The 22,629-nt window shown below is 34.7% G+C and overlaps 1 protein-coding gene and 1 pseudogene across 2 annotated transcripts in view; both read left to right on the plus strand.

The window, feature by feature from the left end:
• The window catches only part of Eip63F-1 (Ecdysone-induced protein 63F 1), a 373,190-nt gene that overhangs the window by 275,829 nt on the left and 74,732 nt on the right, over nt 1–22,629 (plus strand). The window lies entirely within an intron of this gene.
• LOC145680590 (5-aminolevulinate synthase, erythroid-specific, mitochondrial pseudogene) lies at nt 19,901–21,845 on the plus strand (annotated as a pseudogene).

The raw sequence follows: 22,629 nt of genomic DNA on the forward strand, positions 1-22,629 counted from the left end.
ATTTTCTAGCATCATGTCTGTTCCAGAAACTTCACGGTTTTAAGAGTGATTATTTTTCTTCCAGCTATACAACTTATCAGTTTTGCATCTTTTTCTTGGTGGGAGAACTCACTAATGCATTTTCTGCTAGCATTAAACAAAAAAAAAAAAATTGCTGCAATATTGGCAATGATCTGTATATAAAGAAGGCTGCAAGGGCAAGTTTCTATATAGCTAAAAGCATGCTGTCTTTGAGAAATGTGGTTACGCATGTAGTTTTAAAATGTATATGCTATTGATTCAAGCGCATTGTCATGTCTCTTTCTTTTCACATGGTGATGATAAATTCTTAAAAAAACAATTGCGAAAATAAACATTTGTTATGCAACCTGATTAACAACAAAGATCGAAGGGTTGCATAATTTAAATTTTTTAAGCATATCCGCGTGATCAAATAGAATTCGCAAAATATGTAAAATTTAAGTCCTTTTCTCACTTTTATGCAACGTGGGTGTGGGAAAAATTTTCCAGAAACCGCAACAAGTACATTACTTTGGTTGAAAGTTGTTATGGGAGCTCTCACATTAGCCTGCAAACTGCGCTGAGACTTTTCGTTGACGCTGCTCATTCTCACACTTTTGACTGCGGAAAATATGGGATCTCCCAAGGTTTTGCAGGGCTTTTCATTTGGTGCCCTGCTGCCACACAAAAAGACAGGGAAGGGTGTTATAGTTAGTTCGGAATGTGAAAAAAAACATGCCTAAATAGTCTTCTGTTCTCTTTTTATTCTAAAGTTAAATAAATACTGACAATTGAATTATAATTAGCTTTAAAACTTCGTATTGTCTAATGCACCATTGTGTTCTAAACAAGAAGTAACAGTTATGGTGTCACTAGTTGCTCAAGACATTAATCATCCGCCTGACAAACGAAGAGTCGGGCTTAGGTTTGTACCAAATATAAAAAAGTCAGGTAAAACCCGGTTTACCTAACCGATTCCGCTACCCATCAGATTCAAAATTTTGCAGCTTTCAAGTTGTTGTTTTTTTTCACTCCGTCTGTGTCGTACAACTAGGCGGGTAGTAGCAGAACCAAATGCTAGGAATGTGCTGGCAGCCAATATGCAATAGCCTTACCTCCTTCTAGCGCCAATAATATCATAATGAGGAGACTAGACGGTGCTATGGAATCGACTTTTTTTTTGTATACATATCCCATTAAATTCCTCTCTCTCGTTGATAACCTCTTTTTCCGGTTTAATCTGTTTTTTTTTTTTAAGTTTAATGATCTGTAGCCCGTATGTAAATATGAACCTGCTTCACTCAACTCTCTCCCTCTATCTACCTCTCTTATATCCTAAATTGAGGTTTTAAATCTTGAGGTACAGACCTAGGTCCCCGTAACCTATATCACTATGTAATGTTATTAATATTTAATAAATAACTTCGAACTGCTTGAACCACCCGGCCGATCTCAATAACTTTTCAGCATAGATGAGGTTCGGGATGCTTTTTATAGTTTTACTTTGAAGGTGTAGCTTAGGGGAGGGGGAGATATTTTAAAATGATCGAAAATGACTAATATTAGTGTCTATAGACCATAGCTATTAGCTACTAGGGTCCATAGTTTTCGTAGTCGCTGATATGAACAATGACACTTCCGATGCCGTTTAAATCCAAATTCATCCCCGCAACTTGGGGGAGATAGTAAGGGGAGATATATAAAAATGGTCAAAAATGAGCGATATTAATGTCGAATCCATAGTTTTCCAGGGGCCGCTGAGATTAACAATGACGTTTCAATGCCGTTTAAATCCCAAATTCAGCTATTTACGTCTATAATGAAACGTATTCTCCCCGTGCGAAGAACAGGTATTCTGCTAATATTTTGTATCATAGTAAATTAGTATAAATGATTAAAATGATCGCTGATAATGAGAGTTGATGGGTGAATCTTCTCATTCAGCTTGAACAACTATTACTATTAATACATCAACACCACAATCTGAAGATTACAACTGATAACCTCTCAAGGTATATTACTATTTGTCTGACCCTCGTACTACCCATTAACTTAATCTCATCATTAAATATTGTAGTCTTTATTTTTACTTCTTTTTAATGTTTCATCTTTTCTGTATTTTAAGTCATTTAAAGCAACAAAATTGTTTGAGTAATAATAGTATTATAATAGGACAATATATTGACAGAATGTTTAACAAGAAATTTTAAACAATAACAAAACTACACACGTATTTTATTTTTCTTTCCTAAATTCTCCTTCTTCACTGGAAAAACACCATCGAACAGCGTTAGAGTGTATGCTGTGACGTCATCCCAATTCAATTACCTACGTTTTGAAGACGTTGTGTTTATGAAATTCATGTCAGGAGAAGGCATGTGTTGTCACGCACATAAAAGATCTATTTTAGGTATAAATATGTATTTGTTTGCTTTAATATGGTAGTTAACTGATTTGTATTTCTCTGTTTCTCTACTTTAACTTAGCTTTGCACTCTATACACATATATTTATGCGTTTCTTTTTTCTTTATTTACTTTCCGTTCTGAGAGCGTTACGTATATGAAATTTTTTTTTCGTATCTCTTCGTTCGCTTCCATTCTTCAGAGTTTGTCAAAATATGATCACGTTTTTGGTAACTTTTATCAATGATGTAAAAGGTGTTATATTCTAAATGATAAGCAATGGTATATCATGGCATATTTTGAAGAAGTTTTTTTTTTTTAACGTTCGAAAAAAGTAACTCTAAGTTTTACGTATGAAAGTAATGTTCTGAAAGTATTAATAGGATGAGAATGTGGAAGCAAATGTGGATCTCGAGACAATACACGGACACGATCTTGTCCACTACAAACTTGCATATTGTATGACCGAACTAGTAACCTTTCGTGCCAGGGCGAATTTCTTATACTTTCGCACCAATTGTATTACCAGTATGTCAACAAAAAAAATCTCTGAAGAGACGGAGAAATTTTCAACATGTAATGGTATGCGGATTTGAAACTGATACTATTGTATTTATTTCATTACTTTTCCTTGTTTTTTTCTCTCTAGAGCAGTGTTCCTCAATCTGTGGGTCGCGACAGGGTTTCTGAGGGTCACGAAGATAAGCGGAAGAGATAAATATAATTAGAATCTTATGTCGGAAAATATTAGGATTAGGTCTACTAATCATTTCCAACTGGTGCAAAGTTGTTTAAAAATCAATTTAAATGAAAGGGGTACGATATAAAACTAATGAGAACTGTATCTGGAAATACCAGAAAAATACAAACACAACAAAACCTGCATATTGAAATACAATTAAAATTGAAAGCTAATGAGATACCTGAGCATTGTGATTTCAATAGTGCGGTAATGTCTGGTTCAATCTTCGTGACGCACAGTATCAAGTCACTTGAAATAGTCAATAACTTTTTTTAACAACTGTCCAAGTTTCTTTAAAACTAAAATTAAAAATCCCTTTATTTTCTTATCATATGATCCAAAATTAAGGGAGTTATGAAGTTTTAAAATTTTCAAATGACCACCATTTTGAAACAGTATGACGGATCGGATTCGATATTTTTAATATGAATGAACTGACCAAATCAGGGTTTAATCCATTCGCTTTCAGCAAAGTTACTGTATCCATTATATACAAGAAATAGATTCTACTATAATATAAATAGATGGATATCGTGAGATCTCCGCAATAGGTTATTCAGATACAGAAGAGGAACTAAGGTTGCGTGGTTTGAAGAATTCTAGAGTATGTTAAGAAGTAACGCATTTTTGCTCTTCCAAATTTCTTCAATCAGCTCCAATGTACTTTTCAAACAAACCTATAGAAAAATGTCATTCTGTAGTTACAAGATTTATTTTTAAAAATACCATAAAGCACTGAAAAGTTACGTATGTGAAGCTTACTGGATGAATTGTTACTTCCATTCAAAGTTAGAGATCATTTCTAATACAAAACTAGTCTTAGCATATCTTCAAGTTCTCTCTAGTCTTGGAAGTTCACAGCGCGAAATTCTGTATCGGAGCTTTTCTACTTTGACATTCTGCTAATCTAATGATTTCCAAGAAATTTAATTTAGATTTTCTTAAGAGTTTCCATTAGGAAGATTAGGGTGGGCGTAATTTTGGTCAACAACAAATGATCTTCTATTAAAATTTCCTTCTTGCACGTTAACCACAGATGTCTTACAAGAGTTTTATTACAAGCAGTCGAGGGAGGCACCCCTTTGTTGACTGAAGACAGAACTTCAATACTATTTGTGATCTACGTCACAGAACAATGCATGATCGTTCTAAGTTCCTTTTGTTCAAATATCCTCAATTTGATATGAATTCTATCAAAGAAATAATAATAATAATAATAATAATAATAATAATAATAATAATAATAATAATAATAATAATAATAATAATAATAATAATAATAATAATAATAATAATAAGGAAGTTACCATATTGAGGAAAACATTTCCTTCTTCATTGATGTTTTTAGCAAGTCTTTATTATAAATATACACTGTATTTACAACATAAATAATCACTATCTGCACTGAGAAGAACCCGTTATCCGGACAGCGATATATTGTACAAATGTACAGAATCCTCATCTTTACAACGGAAATCTGTGAGGAGCATACGTTATCCATATGCTACATTCGTACTGCCTCTTTCCCGCTTAGATGTTACATCATGCTGCTGCAGGATGTCTGACATCAAACACTCTTCTGATATGTTACATACGTCAGTTGTATGTTATATACGTCCATCTGTACGTGAAATTCTGACCGTCTATATACAGTTCTTTCTTTCATACAGAAAGTACGTATAGATGGAACATCTACACGGAAAGTATTATAAAACATAAATTTTCAGTTATACGTTTGCTGCAGGATGTTCCTATAATTGTATGTTAAGTCCAAAAACTACAGGTTTTACGCATGTAACCTGCGTTTTTACGTACGCCAAATACGTTGTTTTTTTTCTTCTCCAATTAACGTTTAATAACAGGTTTGTTTCGTGTACTTTGTTCTAATAGCAATTACAGACTTTTTGCGAGAAGTCGAAATCCCAACTTTGATTGGTTATAGCTCGACAACCTAAGCTTTGTAAACCATAATAAAGTTACTAAACTAGTCAAGATCTACCAAGTTCAAAGTTTGGTAAAGATCTGAGAAGTTCCTTAGTCGCCTATGAGAAACGAGGCTATCCTTGTGAAATCGAATGTGGGATTTTAAATAATCAAATGAAGGGCGAACTCTACATTATTGGATAAGTTGTTTCATCAAAAGATTGAATCCTGTGAGCTTGTCGCTGAAAAAGACAAACAATTTTCATGTACTCATCATGCATTTAGAAGAGCAATGATCACCAAACTGTCGATCACGAGCTACTAGTACCTCATGAGGACATTTTCGGTATATCGCGTTAACGCACCGGTTAGCTCCGTTAGAAATGTAAGTTTGTAGGCAATAAATAAATAAGATTTTTTTTTATAAAAAAAAGTTGATAGTTCTTTCGGTTGGTAGCTCAGGATTTAAGAATATTATGGTACCTCAGAAGCTTCGTAAGTTTGGCGACCACTGGTCTAGAGTTTTGATGAAAGTATCTTCTGAACATATAATTCAAAGATCATACTTTAATATTAACTAGCAGCAATCTTGTTTGGCAATTCGAACGAAGGTAAAACTAAAGGTTCATCCACCCCGAAGAAGTGGAATGGATTTTTACGTCTTGCTGGCTACTATATATAATATGTAATTATTTTATTTTCATTTGGCCATAACTTATAAACTCTTTCTTCTTTCTTCTTTCTTCTTGGGAGAAAGAGCTTGTTGTGATTAACACAACTGGATTGAGGCACTATTTGTGGGTATTCGCCTTGTTGGTTTAGAGGCTTGCCTGGTTTGGTTGTTCTTGTGGTACTAGACTGAATTTCTCCCTCTCTCCTTCACATAGCGGTTGTCTTCTTCTACTTGATTTTGTTGATGGCCATGGAAGAAAAGTATTCTCGTTAGTTTTACATCCCATGATAATACCTCGTAGACTAAAGGAGATGGCGGATGATTAATAAGAGTGAGTGATTATGAAAGAATTGGTGAAATGTTAATGTGGAAGAAAACAGGAGAACTTCGAGAAAACCCACAAACACGATGTTGTCGACCACAATATCACATGGCCTGGGATCTAACCATTGACTCCTGGTATAGAGATGAGAGCTCTATCACTGATTCACCGTGACCCTCATGGAAGGAAAAGCAATTCCTGGCATAATTTTTAAAATGTGTTTTAACCATTCCGTTGCCATGCACTTATAAAAACTCATCAAGTTAAAGTTACAAAACCAATTTACCTGTTCTAAACATTAGAAATGTTTTAATTTAACTTGCAGCAAATAAAACCAGACAAAGCTTTTCTCTCGTTTTATCTTTCATTTTTTTTTAAAAAAGGTAAATTAGATTCTTGTAATTAATGACACAAATGCTGTCGTTGAATGTTTTCCCGTGATGTCATCATTATCTGTCTATCCTTGAGGAGAGAAGCGTCGCACCACGTAGTTTGATTTTCTTGTTAACCTTGCGGTGATGCTAAGAGATAACAGAAAAAGTTTAATGATTTTTAAAAAGAGACACACACACACACAGAGAGAGAGAGAGAGAGAGAGAGAGAGAGAGAGAGAGAGAGAAGACGAGATAGCCTACAACTGACGAGATGAGATAATAATCAGATCAACGAAAGACGCAGCTGAAAATTAAACACTAAAAGCAAAGGGAGAGAGGTGCAAAAAGCAATAAAAGATGGGGAGATATTCCTTAACTTCCTAGAACAAACAAATTTAAATGTCAAACAAACACTAGCTCTTACATTGCGAATATAGCCTTAATATATGTTAAGTTTACCCAAAATAGCTCATAAATAATGTTTTAAGTTTATATGATACTAGCTGGAATGTCCGTTATCCACCCGGGAAGAATATGTTATGGAAAACATTTGAGCCTCCTTTGTTAGGATACCATATCAGTGAAAGTGTAATAACATAAACTTCATAAGATATTATATTTTTGTATAATTTTTTAACCCCTCTATCCTTAGTGTATGCCCTATAATCAAAGTAGCATAACAAAGAAAACAGCTCAAGGTATGTACGAACTACGTTCCAGAATTCATTTCAAATTATTTAACCGTTTCCTCGTAATGCAATCATAAACAACAGGCAACATCGCATTCAGTGTGAAGCAAAAAATCATAGAAAATGTCTCTTTTTCGCCTTAAAACAGGAATTCTCACAAACTTTGGGTGATGTGTCTAATTTTGTAACTTATATGAATAAAATATGAGATTCGTCCTAATTCTAGATTCTAATTTGGGGTGTTTAACAAGAGACACAATAATAAAACCTCATAAATCAACTTATAAGAGTTTTAATAGAGTTTACTTTAGAATGTCAATGTAAGCGTCTGTTAGTGAATTGTCTTATGTTCGGGAAAACGTCTAGCACAAACAGATTTCTCTGACACATACTTGGTAGATCCTGAAGATGATGAATATTTCAATTTCATGCTTTTGATTATTGTTCAGCTCCAATCCTGATATAGCCTTGATTGGTGGTTGATTATTATCTCAGAGAAGAAGTAATGATAGAGCCAGTAATCCTTTACTAGTTCTGTAATAATCACGCGGAACACCCTCCGTTTCAGCAGTGTAAACTTGAGATGAATACTGTTTCACTAACAAAGTTATCAGTCTTTCTGCTAGAGTGTAAATAGGAGTCTGTTAAATACAGAAAACTAAACTTACTGTATACCCATGACGACGAACATATTGTCTATTGTGTCTCTTATTTTCTGAGTACCAGAATATGTCCAGGATTTTATATCAGGATCTTTACTGAGGTCATAGTCGTGGACGTGAAGTGAAGCGACGTGCAGTGATAAAACATTTCCGAGTTCGGGTTTCAGAAGTTCCAGAACCACTTTCGGAATTCAGGAAGTAAAAAATATGTCTGTGCCAGCTTTCCGTAATGAGGCCTAATTATGTAATTGAAGTTGTCATCTGCACACAAAACGAATTCTCGGATATGATTTTATAACAGTGCCTACATTATGATTCAAACAATTATACAGGGTGTTTTAAAACAACACAGACAACGTTTGAGAGGTGATTCCTGACATCAAGATAAGACAAAAAGTATAGACCAATCTGGGTGCTCAAATGCTTCCTTTCAGAGTTATAGGCTGCCGAAAACATGAAAAATGAACTTTAAAGGTATATAACTCCAAAACTATGGGACTAACGTAGCGGGTCAAGACTTCACTTAAGAACTAGTATGTGCCCTATCCAAATATGCATGTTTCAGAATCCTGTGGTACCTCCGCAACAATTTTTATAGAGGTAGTTGGAGAGTACTTCAAATTATATACCTGTAGCGAAACTCCCTCTATAAAAATTGCTTCGTGAGTACCTTAGGATTCTGAAACATGGATTTTTGGATAGGGCACATATTTAGTTCCTAAGTGAAGTCCTGACCCGCTACGTTAGTTCCATAGTTTTGGAGCTATATGCCTTTAAAGTTCATTTTTATGTTTTCGGCAGTCTATAAATCCGAAAGGAAGCATTTGAGCACCCAGATTGGTCTATACTTTTTGTCTTATCTTAATGTCAGGAATCACCTCCCAAACGTTTCGGGTGTTGTTTTGAAACATCCTGTATACATACAGTTACATATAATTATTTACAAGTAAGCTAAGTTCCGTGTTTTCTGATGTTTCGTGAACTTATACCACTAAAATGAAAATTAGATTTCACTAGAAATAAAAAAAAGATTAGGATTATTACAGTAATATGATTAATATAATAAAAACCCAGTTCAAGATATTTGATAAATATAACGAAGAATTTATTTCAAACCAAGGATGTTATAAATAGATGATCTGCCCATATGTATCTTCATCCTATTAAATCGATAGATGATTGTTGTCTTATAATTGTGTGTAGGAATACTGAAATTCTCCCTCTTTTTTACAGTAAGGTTGATATTTTTGCATTTACTAGCTATTACTTGGAATTGATTTTCCTTTATTTGTTTGTTTGTATCCCGTATTCCACCTAGAAAATCCAAAAAACAAGAAAATGTATAAGTTTGGTCATTTATATGTAGTATGTTGTATTTTTTTCATAAATTAAAATTCTTAAACTTTTAGTAGCTTCTCATTTTGTGAAGTTAGAATTATGTTTACTGAAATCGGAGTTGTATTCATAAATTTTATGAACTTTTGTAAGAGTTAATTTTTGTGATTAAAGAGATAGTGATTTCTCTATAGTAGTAATAAGTTAGATGATTCATTGTATCAATTTCTTCTCCACATCAGTATGGGTTTGTTTCGTATTTGTAAAATAAGGTTTAATTTGACAAGCGTTAAAGTAGTATTGTGCATCATTCAGTCATATACTGTAATACTATTTTGGACCCAACAATTTTTCAGTAATTTTCCATGTATATGTTCTTAATTTCTGCTAATTCCCAGTAATATCTACCTAGACCAATTCTAATTTTTGTCTTCTATTGAAAGATTTGACTTTTTTTTTTATCTTTAATGAAATGTTTGAAGTTATAAAATGTAGTATTTATTGTCTTTATCGCCGCAATTTTAGATGATTCATCTACTTTTTCATTAAATTCTATACACACATGAGCTCTCGTATAAAATATTGTGAGTTTGACGCATTTGTTACTCTGAAATATGTGATAATTTATTATTTATAATAAGTTCCAAGATATTTTGGGCGTCGGCTCAATGAAACTTAATGTATCATAGCATATACATGTGTTAGTGATATTTTATTGATTTATCATAATTAGAGCTTGTCTCAATGCTAAAGCTTCACCCTCAAAAGTTGTTGAAGACTTCGGTAGTTTGAATTATTTTTCCTATGAAGAAATGCGGTACGACTGCACCCGCTCCAACAAGCTTGTCGTTTAGTTTAAAGGGATCAGTTCTCATTTTCATTTAATACAATTACTTGTGTATACAGTAATTTTGAACTATCTTGTTTCCAACCAATTGCACATCCTCTTTGTCAGGTAATATTATTAATTTAAGATCTCAAATTAAACTTTTTTAATATAATAACGAGGGCATTTCATAATAGGGAATTCTAATGTTCCAATCAGTGTTCCCTTTTTGGAAAATCCTTTTCAATATAACTATTCAAAATCAAAATAATTCCGTAAATTTCTATGCACAATTATTAATAATTACACACACAGAACGTTTTTTTTTTTTTTTACTTCAGTACTGTAAAATTTAAATTTTTAAATTGTTACCTTGCCATATAATACATATACCGTTGCTTTCAATTAGAATGGTGGTAAACATAGATGTAATGGGGCGTATACCCACCTAATATTTTTATAGTTCATTGTATACACTTCTTAAGTTCAGGAGAGAATGAGCGTATGTGGGAATGAGTACACAATATATGTTTGAAAATGGTCTAGCGTATACCTACCAAAAATTAATGGTAAGGAATTCAAATAAAGATGGTTCTATATTCCTCCTGCCGTTCTAATATGTTATTTCGCCAAAATTCGAAAATAAAAAGATCAAACATTCTCAAAAAGTTGAAGATGCCTGACCTGTAACTCTTAATATCCTCTATTAATCATTGTTAAATAGAACAGTAATTAATTGCTCAAAATTCAATAGTATAACTCTAAATTACATGTCTCACAGCCAGCTGTCGTCCTCGAGTTTTCGCTTTGACGTTACCAGACCGATGTTGACTCCTTAATTTTCTCAAGACTCAATTGGTCACAATAATGCTTAACACCATCTGGTAAGTTCTAATGATGCACTCGTCCGAACACTGGCCAGACCCAGCGCTACTTGACTTAGGTTATCTCACGGAGCTCAGTAGTTGGGATAAACCAGTGCTAGTAGGGATTGCTTATTGATTAAATCTCTATATCTGAATAGTTCTCTAATGAATAACCGTGTTCTCCAAATCTTAATTTTGTCTCTTGTTTTAGTTATTTCGGAAAATGGAAAATCAAACTGGTCTTACTTGAAATAACTCTCAATTTATCTTCAACTTTTATCTTAGAATCCTTTAAATTTCTAAATTGGGATCCATAAAATAGTAACGCACTTGCATTACTCGTTTGTTTCTTTGTTTCCTTTAAATTGGGTCTGTAAACTTTTAAACACTATAGGAAAGCCATACCAAGCTGCTTATACAAAAGTAAAATTGATTTGGTTTGATTTGGTTGGAGTTTAACGTTTGCTTTCATCAGCAAGGCTATATGAGATGTGAATTTATAGTTTAACGTGGAACCCGAACTACTGTAATACGTTCATTTCCAAGCTCTCCCACCGGGAATCGAACCCAGGACCTCGTGTAACAAAACGCACGCGTTAGCCACTAGTTCAACAGAGAGAGTAAATAAATAATAAAAGAACAGTATTTTACTCATAATTACCATACGATGCTTCTTTCAGTAAATATTTATTGACGGCTCTGGTGTAGAGAAAGGAAATAAAATATTTAGTCTTATGTTTTAGGACTGAAGCTGACGAAAGTGTATGTTTATTTGTAAGCTAACAAGGAATATGACAAAATAACGATAACATAATTAATTACACAATGAGAGGGATTGGGGAAACCTCAGAGAACTCAAAGTAAAATCTTATCTATCAGGAACTTGTACGGCCTGGAATCGGACCAAGGTCTCTGTGCATGGGGTAAGCCTTGTGTCATCGAGCCACAATATTCTTTCTCTCTCTGATGTAATGATTTAGTAAAGTGATTTATTTAATCAGTTTACAAACTATTATACGTGCTTGTTAAAGCGAAAATAATAAGGTTAATAATCGTTTTAGTTAAAATTTCGAAATCTCATGACTGAATATTTTTGCAAGCTAAAGAGCCTATTGAAACGTTTGATTTCAAATTGGCATCGCCGCAAAAGGATAAGATATGGCTAGTTTTTTTCACATTAAGTTTCTCCTTAATTTACGTTTCAGTTGTTCAAAAAGTTTCCTTTGGAGTCTTTGCCAATAATTGAACGGTTCAGTCAGTTCCTTTCGTTAACGAGTACGAGAACAAATAGACTCTGTATCCTTGAATTTTGCAAAAGAAATGAAATCTTTTTTAAAATTGAAGATACTCTACTTGTGTCAAATATTCGAGGTAAATTGAACGAAACAAAATAACAAGCATTTCCTTTATGTGAACTTAACATTCAGTCTACAAAGCTTTTCATCATTCTTACCAAGTCGATGAGCAACAAAAGAAGCATATATAAATTCTTCTTAGCTTCTTCCGGACTTATTCCTTTCTTTTCCATGAAAATTCAATGATTTGTTTCAGCGAAAAGTAGAGTTCAATAAAGAGGGTTCAAGCAAATCAAACCGGTTCCCAACCTTATTCAGATATAAAGGTAACCAAGAAAGTTCTGAGCTTTTTGTGGAGGTATGTGTTCCATTGGCCCTCACACCGTAGGTTGAATTCGAATGGAGATGAGGCGAAAGTCAGTTGTTGGTATAGGTATATCCAACACACTACCTGGTAGTGGCAGTTCAGTTACACCGTGAACTTGTGTAAGGACAGAGTGAACATGGGACCTCCACAAAGCGTCATAAGGGCGTGTATGCTGTACGAATTCAAACTGGGGTCAAACGACGCTGCACGGGGCGGAAGATATACCAGGCCTTTGGTGAGGGTGTCATGACTACGCGGAGAGTGCAGTGGTGGTTTAAAAGTTTAAGGACGGTGACGAAACACTCGAAGACGCATCACGTGCTGGAAGATCAACACATGTACAAAATGAAGATCTTCAGGCAGCAATTGAGGCGAACAGTGGCCAGACATGTGAGGAACTGGGACTGCAATTCAGTGTGAGTGGAGAAACCATTCGACAGCACCTCCATCAACATGGGAAGCACAACAAGTTGGGTCGATGTGAATTCCGGGCTACAAGGCAACGCGAGCAGACATCTGTGTTTCTTTGCTGTCTCGTCTGAGGAAGGAGCCATTTCTGGACAGGGTGTTGACATTGTAATGAGAAGTGGGTCCTGTACGAAGCTCCACAGCGCCTCGTCATTGGTTAGCATCTCATGAACCGGTTCCAAAGGAGCCAAAACCAGCACTGCAGCAGAAGAAGGTCCTCCTGTGTCTTTGGTGGACTGCTCGCGGCATCGTGCATCTGGAACTGCTACCAGCTGGTCAGAGCATCAATGCAACTGTGTACTATCAGCAGTTGAGCCGTCTTCAAGAAAAACTCAAAACTCTGGAGCCAGCACTTCTGAATCGCAAAGTGGTCCTCCTGTTACCAGAGAATGCTAAGCCTCACTTGGCTTGGATGACCCGGGACACCATTCTACGCCTTGGATGGGAAACACTATTGCATCCTTCATACTCCCCGAAAGTTGTATCGTCCGATTAACAACTGTTCCAATTCTTGGACAATCATCTTAGAGGATGCCAGTTCAAATTCCTAGTAGAGATACAAAATGCACTTGATGCCTTCTTCGCTTCACGGCCCACCAAATTCTACCGCAATGGAATTCATGGCCTTCGTGAACGTTGGCAGAAGGACATCGATGCTGATGGGACTATTTTTATTTTCCAGATAACTCTTAGGTGACATATAGATGTTCGAAAATGGTGGGTGAAAAAGCGACAGAACTTTCTTTGTTACTTTTATAGAACATTTTTATTTAACAATAACCCTTACATTTAATATCCCTTCCCCCTCCCTCCAAAAAACACTAAATAAACGTATCTCTAAAAGCCTTTGTTATGCATGGCGTGGAACCGTGTGAAAATTAGTGTGAATGGGGCTATTTCATGTTTGATCAATTTTAATTTTGATTACACTGCAAACAAGATGCACTTACTGTATTCGTCATTACTAATTACAGTCTTATTTTCCGCGTAACAGTGGACGGTCCGGCGAGTGTCCCCAGGAATATGCGTTAGTTTAAAGACTGTTTATTTATTGCTTTATTTATTTATTTAATTTTCAATAGTTAATAGGACCGAACTTTGATCCTAAGGTTAGATATAGGCCGGCTGTAAAAATTGATCATAAATATTGTATATTTCGCAATGTTAGTTATTATGTAAAGAAACTGCCTATTACTACTACTACTACTATTTTTATTATTATTAAGATAATTTAATTCTACATTACTCGATATTATTAGCGTTTAACGGACAAAAATTGTCCAAATGTAAGACATTTACCAATTGATAGATCTCATGAAGCTGAACATAATCATATGAGTGAGCCATACGAGAAATCACGCCACCTATTAAGGTGAAACAAACACACCAGATATCTTTAATCAAGTACTTCCTTATGACACTACCACGATGATAGTGCATAGTATGGTTAATAAGATAAAGTGTAAATTATGATTTACTCGTTAAATTGTAATTTCTGTTGAACTCGGGGTTAAAAGTGAGTGGGAATGCGGGGGGATACCTTTCTCCACTTACAGAAAATATCTGTTGTTCCTCCACTTCCTAAAAATTACAATGGGCAAAGATGGTCACGAGGAACGACGTAACGTCGTGCGTCCCCCTTCCTTTTCAGGTCCACTTTTACCCCCCAACGTCGATACATGTAGCAGTCGAAATATGACATCGAGATAAACGAAATAACATGCTTGGGGGGTAAATTCTCATATGTAGTTTTCGAGAAAATCGACAAAAAACTCTTTTCTAAGGCGCTAAAAAATATGTCGTTCGTTGCTGATAATAATAAATGGCAATTTTTATTCTGCAACAAAATATCTATTTATTTCTGTACTGTATACATAAAAAAATAGGCTGTTAACTAGCAGATTGTATCTATTTATCGTTTATGTTCTTCTGACGGTGACACACATATTTCTAACAATGACACATAATCTCCTAACAGTTACGCACTTACTACTTATTAAAAAAAACTGACATTTCAACAGTAACTGCATTTGACCCGAGTTAAGGATATCCCCAACATCACATGTGATGTTATTATCACTACTATTACCTCAGTATGTATCAGATTTGGTCAAAATAGTAATCTGCTATTGGGTATCCTTAAATGGGTTTCAACCAACATCTTATATTTCCCTGTTAAGGGAGACGGTGGGAATATGGAACAAGGTTGTAATATGAAATTCACTATAATTTTATACTCACTGTCAGTGGTAAGATCTCGGGTTGGCAGTTGGTACTACTTGGAAAATATTCACCATGACTAACTATAGTGTGTTGGACACACTTGAGTAAGCGTTGTCTTCGTGACCAACTATCAAGTTTTCGATTATTAGACAACTGTTGTAAAGTAAGAATTATATGTGTTTTTGATACATTTTTTGTTTTATTAGAAAAGCACAGTTAAATTATCTTGAAAGTATTTAAATGAGGCTTCCATATTAAGGTATTATGGGATGAGAAATTGATAGGTATGGTTATTTTTTTTTTTTTTTTTTTTGATCATGTTGGAAAATGGTTGATGGTGGTAACATGGAACACTTTGAATTTTGTAAATCTGACTTACAGAAAGGGTTATGTAACTGCCGATGAAACGTCTCCTCTACCGATATTAAAAAAGAAGACGGAAGCCACAAAAGTTCGGCAGCGACTATTTTAACTACTACGCTCAGAGGAAGGGGGGAATCCTGTGAAGCAATGAGGAAACGTTAAGTCTACAAATAAAGTTCGAGAACGATACTCTAAACAGAATGCATTGTCAAAGACTGCAAACAAAGAAGGTCCAGGTTCCAGTGGAAACAACATCAAAGGGTGTGAAACGACAAGAACATATGCAACTGTCACAATGAAGGAAAAAATAAATTTGACAAGAAACAAAGACGATTCAGAAGCTGGCAATGATGTTTCCACCTCTTCCGGCTCTTTAGATCTATCTGAGCTCTTGGGAAAGATGCTCCTGACAACACAAGCCGAGAATATTTATTCTGCACCAAGAAATAGTGGGAATTACAATCCCATGAGAAATGAGTTCAGAGCATAATGTGTCAGTGTTAGCCTCATCTTCATCATTCCTCATGTGACAAAAACAGTAACATTGTGTATTTTTTTTCTTAAGACCCTTAAATGTCATAACATAATTGAGGCCTATTCCGGAAGAAGGGTACATAGACCGTTTCCGTGAATGGAGAAAATGAGCCTTAAAGATTTTATCAGAGCATATAACAATAACATATGCTCTAATAAAATCTTTAAGGCTCATTTTCTCCATTCACGGAAACGGTCTATGTGCCCTTCTTCCGGAATAGGCCTCATTGCTATCTTTCAGTACTGAATGTGTAGATCTAGTATGCTTTTCACCATGTTAACATTTAGAGCAGTGGTCGCCAAACTCATGAGCTTTTGTGCTACCGTGCCGTTTTCAAATCCTTCTGTGAGCTACCAACCAAAAGAACTACCAACTTAAAAAAAAAAAAAACTTACATTTGTTTATTGCCTATACACTTGCATTTCTAGTAAATATGAAATCAAATTATCCAAGTTAACAAATGTCTAATATACACACGAAAAACAACGTGCACAACCCCACGCGTAGTTATTTGTCTACAATCAACTGTGAGATAAGGCTGACAATGGCACTTGCGCGGAAGAAACAAGCAATTATTGTCGTCAGCGCCCCCTGTCGTTAGCGTCAACTCAGTGGAAAAATCAAGGTTAGCCAACCGGAGCACTAACGTGATCTACTGAAAATGTCCCCACGCGTTACTAGTACCTCGCGATCGACGGTTTGGCTATCTCCGACTCAAGGGCGCCCATGTTGTGTTTTCCAAGGGGGGAAGCAAATATTAGCAACGTTTCAAATATAGTTTCCAATTTTGCTGTAACCAATGTAAAAATTCTATTGGGTTTTCGATATTCCCAAGTAAAATTTCCCCTTAGGGGGGGCAAGTGCCCCACCTTGCCCCCAGCTATAGCATTGAGTGTGAATATACTAATAGGCTAATTATATTGTAAGTCGGAGTCCGACTTACAGTATAATTAGCTTATTACTATATTCACACTCAATGCTATAGATATAGCCTACAAACCAAGCTTATGTCAGTATCATACGGAATTACAAATTGGGCAAAAATGAGATAACTCGTCTTGTATTTTAAAATTTACATTATTTAATACTACCACCCCATTTTCCAAGCTCTCAATTTTGTAAGAAGTTTCCAAAAATTATATAATTCAACACTTAATGTACTATTTTGAATATGCGTTCGGGAATGTAAAAATAATCCGAATCACCAACTTTTCGATTGATAGTGGAAAACCAATGCAATATTCTGGGAATCTCGGCCAGTGGTATGGTTTCATAAAAATGGACGGAGAGAAAAATTTAGTACAGCGGCCCGTATCTATTGTTCTTTTCCTAGCTGTGTATTTCATTACTCTATTCTTTGTTGCAATGATAAAAACATACTTCTTTTTCTCTTCTAGTTTCCGTCAGAAAATGTAAATATATTTCCTAAATTGACAACTTACTAATGGCATTTACTTGATATATATCTTAAAAGAAAAAGAAGGAAGAAAAGGGCTCTTATTTTTGTAAAGAATGTGCTCTTTAAAAGCGACATTTCATGTCAATCCGTGGGAAGTATCTGATCTTGTAGCAAGAGCTTTGTAAACAAGGCAAGATAGTAAAGAAGTTCGAAGCCCCCTCCTCAACGAAAGTAAACACATTTATTTTACACAGTGCCTTTGGCCTGGGTTCTCAAGCTCCTTCGCGCTATTGTAAAATGTGAAAGGTTCAAGGTATCTTTTAAGAAAGTACTTTGGTCTCGCGGTATTAAACAAAGATGAAAAATGGACTTCAAGTTTGACATAGATTTAGTACGTATAATAGTCACTAGATGCTGCATAAGACAAGCGTTAAGCCGACTCCAAATTGAACGTGTTTGTCGTATTATGGAGCTGTGTTACAATATGATATAACCTTCATTACTTGAATATATTATAATATGTCCACCATATTTACATTACTGCAGGATCCGATAGTCCAGTCATGTTACACTCTAATGGAATGAAAATATTATTTTGTGAAGCCTAAAAATGTTTGTATACATTAGAAATACATATAGAGATTTGCTCTAATAACATTGAAATTATCCTAATTATAGTTCTATAACTAATAGAACTATAATTATAGTTCTATATCTAATAACTATTCAGAAAAATAACGAAACTAATGCTTGACTCGTTGACCACGTATCCTATGTAAACACATCTAAAAGACACTAACAAAATAAGAGCTTGAAAGTCCAAATAATAGATGATTTCGGTAAAGAAACAATCGTGCAGCCCCAGTTTGGATAAACATACTTGCATTCCATTTATGATATATTCCCTTCTTTCATCAGGAATTTCACTCCTACTACCTTAGAAAATTACTCTTACAGGAGAATTTCAATATTAGGTGTAGATTCACTTTAGAAAGGCTTACCTGTTATGAGTGTAAATACAGCATGGTGACTTATGTAATAAAAACTACAGTGCAAAAAATCACTTAAAAACTTGCGGTACGTGGCCACTAAAAAACGAGAAGTCTATCTAACCTAGTCAGAGCAGGAGGGAAGCTGGGGAACCCAAGGTATGGTGGGGGTATGTCCGTAGGGAGCGGGTACGTTAGTGATTCTAGGTATACACATAAACGAGGATAGTGGGAAAACACTTTATAAGAGTTAAAAACACGTGCCTTGCGTGTGGCAAAGCATTGCGACACTACTACAATCCCTTTGTACACTGACTTCACATAACACTTCACTTCATCATAGGTTCCTTATGGAGGATGACATGGTAAGGAGCACTTTTTGCATTCGTATTTCTACCGTATTTTGCATGTGAGATATAAGATCCCGATATGTTTCGAGCACTTATACATTAGTCTTCCAAACTAATATAACACATTTCTTCCGTAAAGTTTACTAATCTTTGTTTACCTAAATTGGAACAGCACCGAAATAATATAGCTATTAGTAGCAATTAAGTTGTAACATCCACGATTTTATATTTTTGCAAGTATTTGCTGTGAAATGAGAAGTCTGCAAAAGAAAGCACTAAAGATTGTTTCTCTAAAGAAATAGTATATCGTTATGAAGTGTCCTCCATATTTTTGATTCGCGTCCTTACATGTACAATTAGTCAAAATCATGTGAGTGTAACAATCGCTTGAGCAAGAAATCATTTCAAAAAGTCACAAGCAAAAATACAGTACACTCTCAGTATCTACGAAAGAAGAAAATATATTATGTCCTCTATAGTTAATTACCTTATCATTCATCATTACGCATTATTTTAATCAAGGATATAGTATACGTAAGACCGTCTGAGTTCCAGAAGGAGCTGGACGCTAATACTTTTAGGGATTACTCATTGAGTATCTACGAACTTAGAAAGGGGGTAACAAACCCACTTTCATTTACTTATCCACTGATACGAAAATAAAAAAGAACGTACCTATTTGCCCTTGTACTTTATATGCTATAGCGCATTACATTATATGCAACAAGGATTTTGGTCTGCATCACGATATAAATTTAAAAATATTTAACATTTTTCGAACCGAAATCAACCAAATTTATTCTAGAAAGTAAAAATAGAATGTTAAGCACATATAATGAAGACAGCGCAGTGATTTAATTTGGTAACGTATAAATATATAATATGAAGTATCCTCGTGCACGGAAGACAGGGGGTTCTCATGTATACTATTACCTTAATCAATTTTACATTGTATAGACTATGAAAAAATAATGATTAATAATAGTGTTAGTGATAAAGCTGACAGGAACCTAGGTCGGTACCTAAAAATATAAAACCTCAATTGAGATTATGAAAGAAAAGAAGAATAAAAGAAGACATCTTTAGTCTGTGATATCAAAACTAAATGACGTGCTCATACATGTATGTTTGTGATTGAGAGAAAAAGTTTAGTATTACCGTTAGGCTATGTGATCTGTTATTACTTATACTTCAAGTTTGCTGAGCTCTTGTATCTTGAGTGTTGATTAGTAATTTAACTAGCAATGCCTTGTCCATTTCTATCTCATTTCTCTGTACGTTATGTACGGAATTACGGAGCAACTTTGTTTAGGAAGTTCGGAGATCAATGTCCAGTAATGTCAAGGCTATTGAAAAACAAAACTAAACCAGCTAATGATCTAGTTGCTGTTACAAAGAAGTGTCCATTTCTTGCAAAGGTAAAGAAGTCATCGCCATCTGTCATTAAGGAAGCAAGCAAAGAGGTCAAAGATGATGTTATTGAAGAACGTGTAAAGGATAATGACCCCACATATCCCTATGACAATTTCTTTCATGAACAAATAGTGAAGAAAAAACAAGAACATTTGTACAGAGTTTTTAAAAAGGTAAATAGATTAGCTGAAAGATTTCCTTCTGCTTACGAATATACTTGTGGAGTAACTCCGATAGATGTTTGGTGTTCTAACGACTACCTTGGAATGTCGTGTCACCCAAAAGTTAAGGAAGCTGTGTGTCAAGCTCTTAAACAGCATGGAGCTGGCGCTGGGGGTACAAGAAACATATCGGGAAATTCTCTTTATCATGAAGCTCTCGAAAGCGAATTAGCTTCTCTCCATAACAAAGAAGCAGCTTTACTTTTTTCTTCCTGCTTTGTGGCAAATGATTCTACTCTTTATACACTTCTGCAGCTTCTTCCAAACTGTCATATTTTCTCTGACTCTGGTAATCATGCATCAATGATTCAAGGAATTCGCAGAAGTAAAGCTGTAAAACATATTTATCGTCATAATGATATTTACGATTTAACACAACAGCTTTCAGAGCTAAGAAAAAGTGTACCAAAATGTGTTGCTTTCGAGACTGTTCACTCGATGTCTGGTGACATTTCTCCCCTAAAAGAATTGCTTGATATATGTCACAATTATGGCGCCTTAACATTTATTGACGAAGTTCATGCAGTTGGACTTTATGGGAAACATGGAGCAGGAATTGGAGAGCAGGAAGATCAACTTCATAAAATGGATGTAATATCGGGTACTTTAGGCAAAGCGTTTGGTAATGTTGGTGGCTACATAGCTTCAAGCACTAATTTTGTGGACATGATTCGAAGCTATGCAGCAGGATTCATATTCACAACATCACTTCCACCTACAGTACTAGCCGGTTCGTTAATGGCAGTACATATACTTAAGTCTATAGAAGGACAACATCTCAGAGAGTGTCACCAGCAAAATGTTCAATATTTGCGAAAAGCACTTCTTGAAGCTTCTCTTCCAGTGTTACCAACGTCATCGCATATTATTCCTATTTCTATTGGAGATCCGCTGAAGTGTAATGTTATTTCCAACTACCTTTTACATGAGAAAAATCAATATGTTCAAGCTATTAATTACCCTACCGTACCTAAGGGGGAGGAAAGACTTAGACTTGTTCCAACACCTTATCATACTCGCGAATCAATGGATAAACTTGTTCAAGACATGCTCGACACATGGAAAGCATTAGATATCCCACTTGGACAGGAAGTTGGTCCACATGAATACACTTGTGACAGGAAAGAGTTGTTACATAATCGTCGCTTTGAAATACATGCATATTCTATAAATGGCTGTCACAAACAGCCACTTGACAAGTTACGGAATCCTGAAATAGTAGAAGTGTATTGATTGTGAAGGAGAAAAATACAGATGTATTTGTTTCTTCAGTTCTATATTAGGATGGTTTTCTGTTTTGTAAAGCAGTAAATGTTCTAATTTTAATGTTTTCTGTTATTTATCTAATAGTGTTCTTACGCTTTAATTAAAGTATTGATACGTTGATATTCATAAGTTGAAAAACCTTATAAAAATTTAATATATGAAGAATGTAATTGTAACATTGAATTTATATAAATTTATTAACTTTTTTGTGAAATATGAAGTAGTTTGATAGCTATATCCGCATTTCGTTGTCTCTTTTCTACCTGCATTTCTACGTACTTCATAATTTTGTTCAAACATGATAATATCCATGCTTCAAAGAAGATCGAACAGTAATTCTATTAAAGTAGAACTTGATAACAAGCATAAATGCCATAGGAGGAGGATCGAATTTTCTTTATGATTATTTTTTAGATCATTGATTTATATTGGAAATTATTTTTCGGTTTTCTTTGCAATGAACTGGAGTTTTAATGATATGTGTTTTTATTTCATCTTCAAGTCTAGTTAAATATAGGCTAATTTTATTTTTAAAACAGATTTGCATTACTTATAAATTTAAAATTGATTCTTAGGTATTAAAATAATATATTCTTAAAATAAAATTTAATTTTCGTGAAGTTAAGGACATTTAAATAGATTTGAGAAACAACTCAATAAAATCACAGCATTAAAATTCCAGTTCATTTCGAAGAAAACGGAAAAATAAATTCTGCATATACGCTAAATTAAAGGACTAAGAAAACAAAGCTACCGCAAATATTCACCACCGATAAAACGAATTATCTTGTAATGAAATGCAGCACCGATAAAACGTACCATACAAGTAGTCGTTGTTGCAAAGGACAAGTGCTACTTGGTATTCAAGTGCTTTTAGATTCAAATTTACGCATATATCTAGCATACCCAGGTGTGTATATATAC

This window comes from Thermobia domestica, chromosome 3 (assembly GCF_964235325.1).
Source record: "Thermobia domestica chromosome 3, izTheDome1.hap1.1, whole genome shotgun sequence".
Classification (NCBI taxonomy): domain Eukaryota; kingdom Metazoa; phylum Arthropoda; class Insecta; order Zygentoma; family Lepismatidae; genus Thermobia; species Thermobia domestica.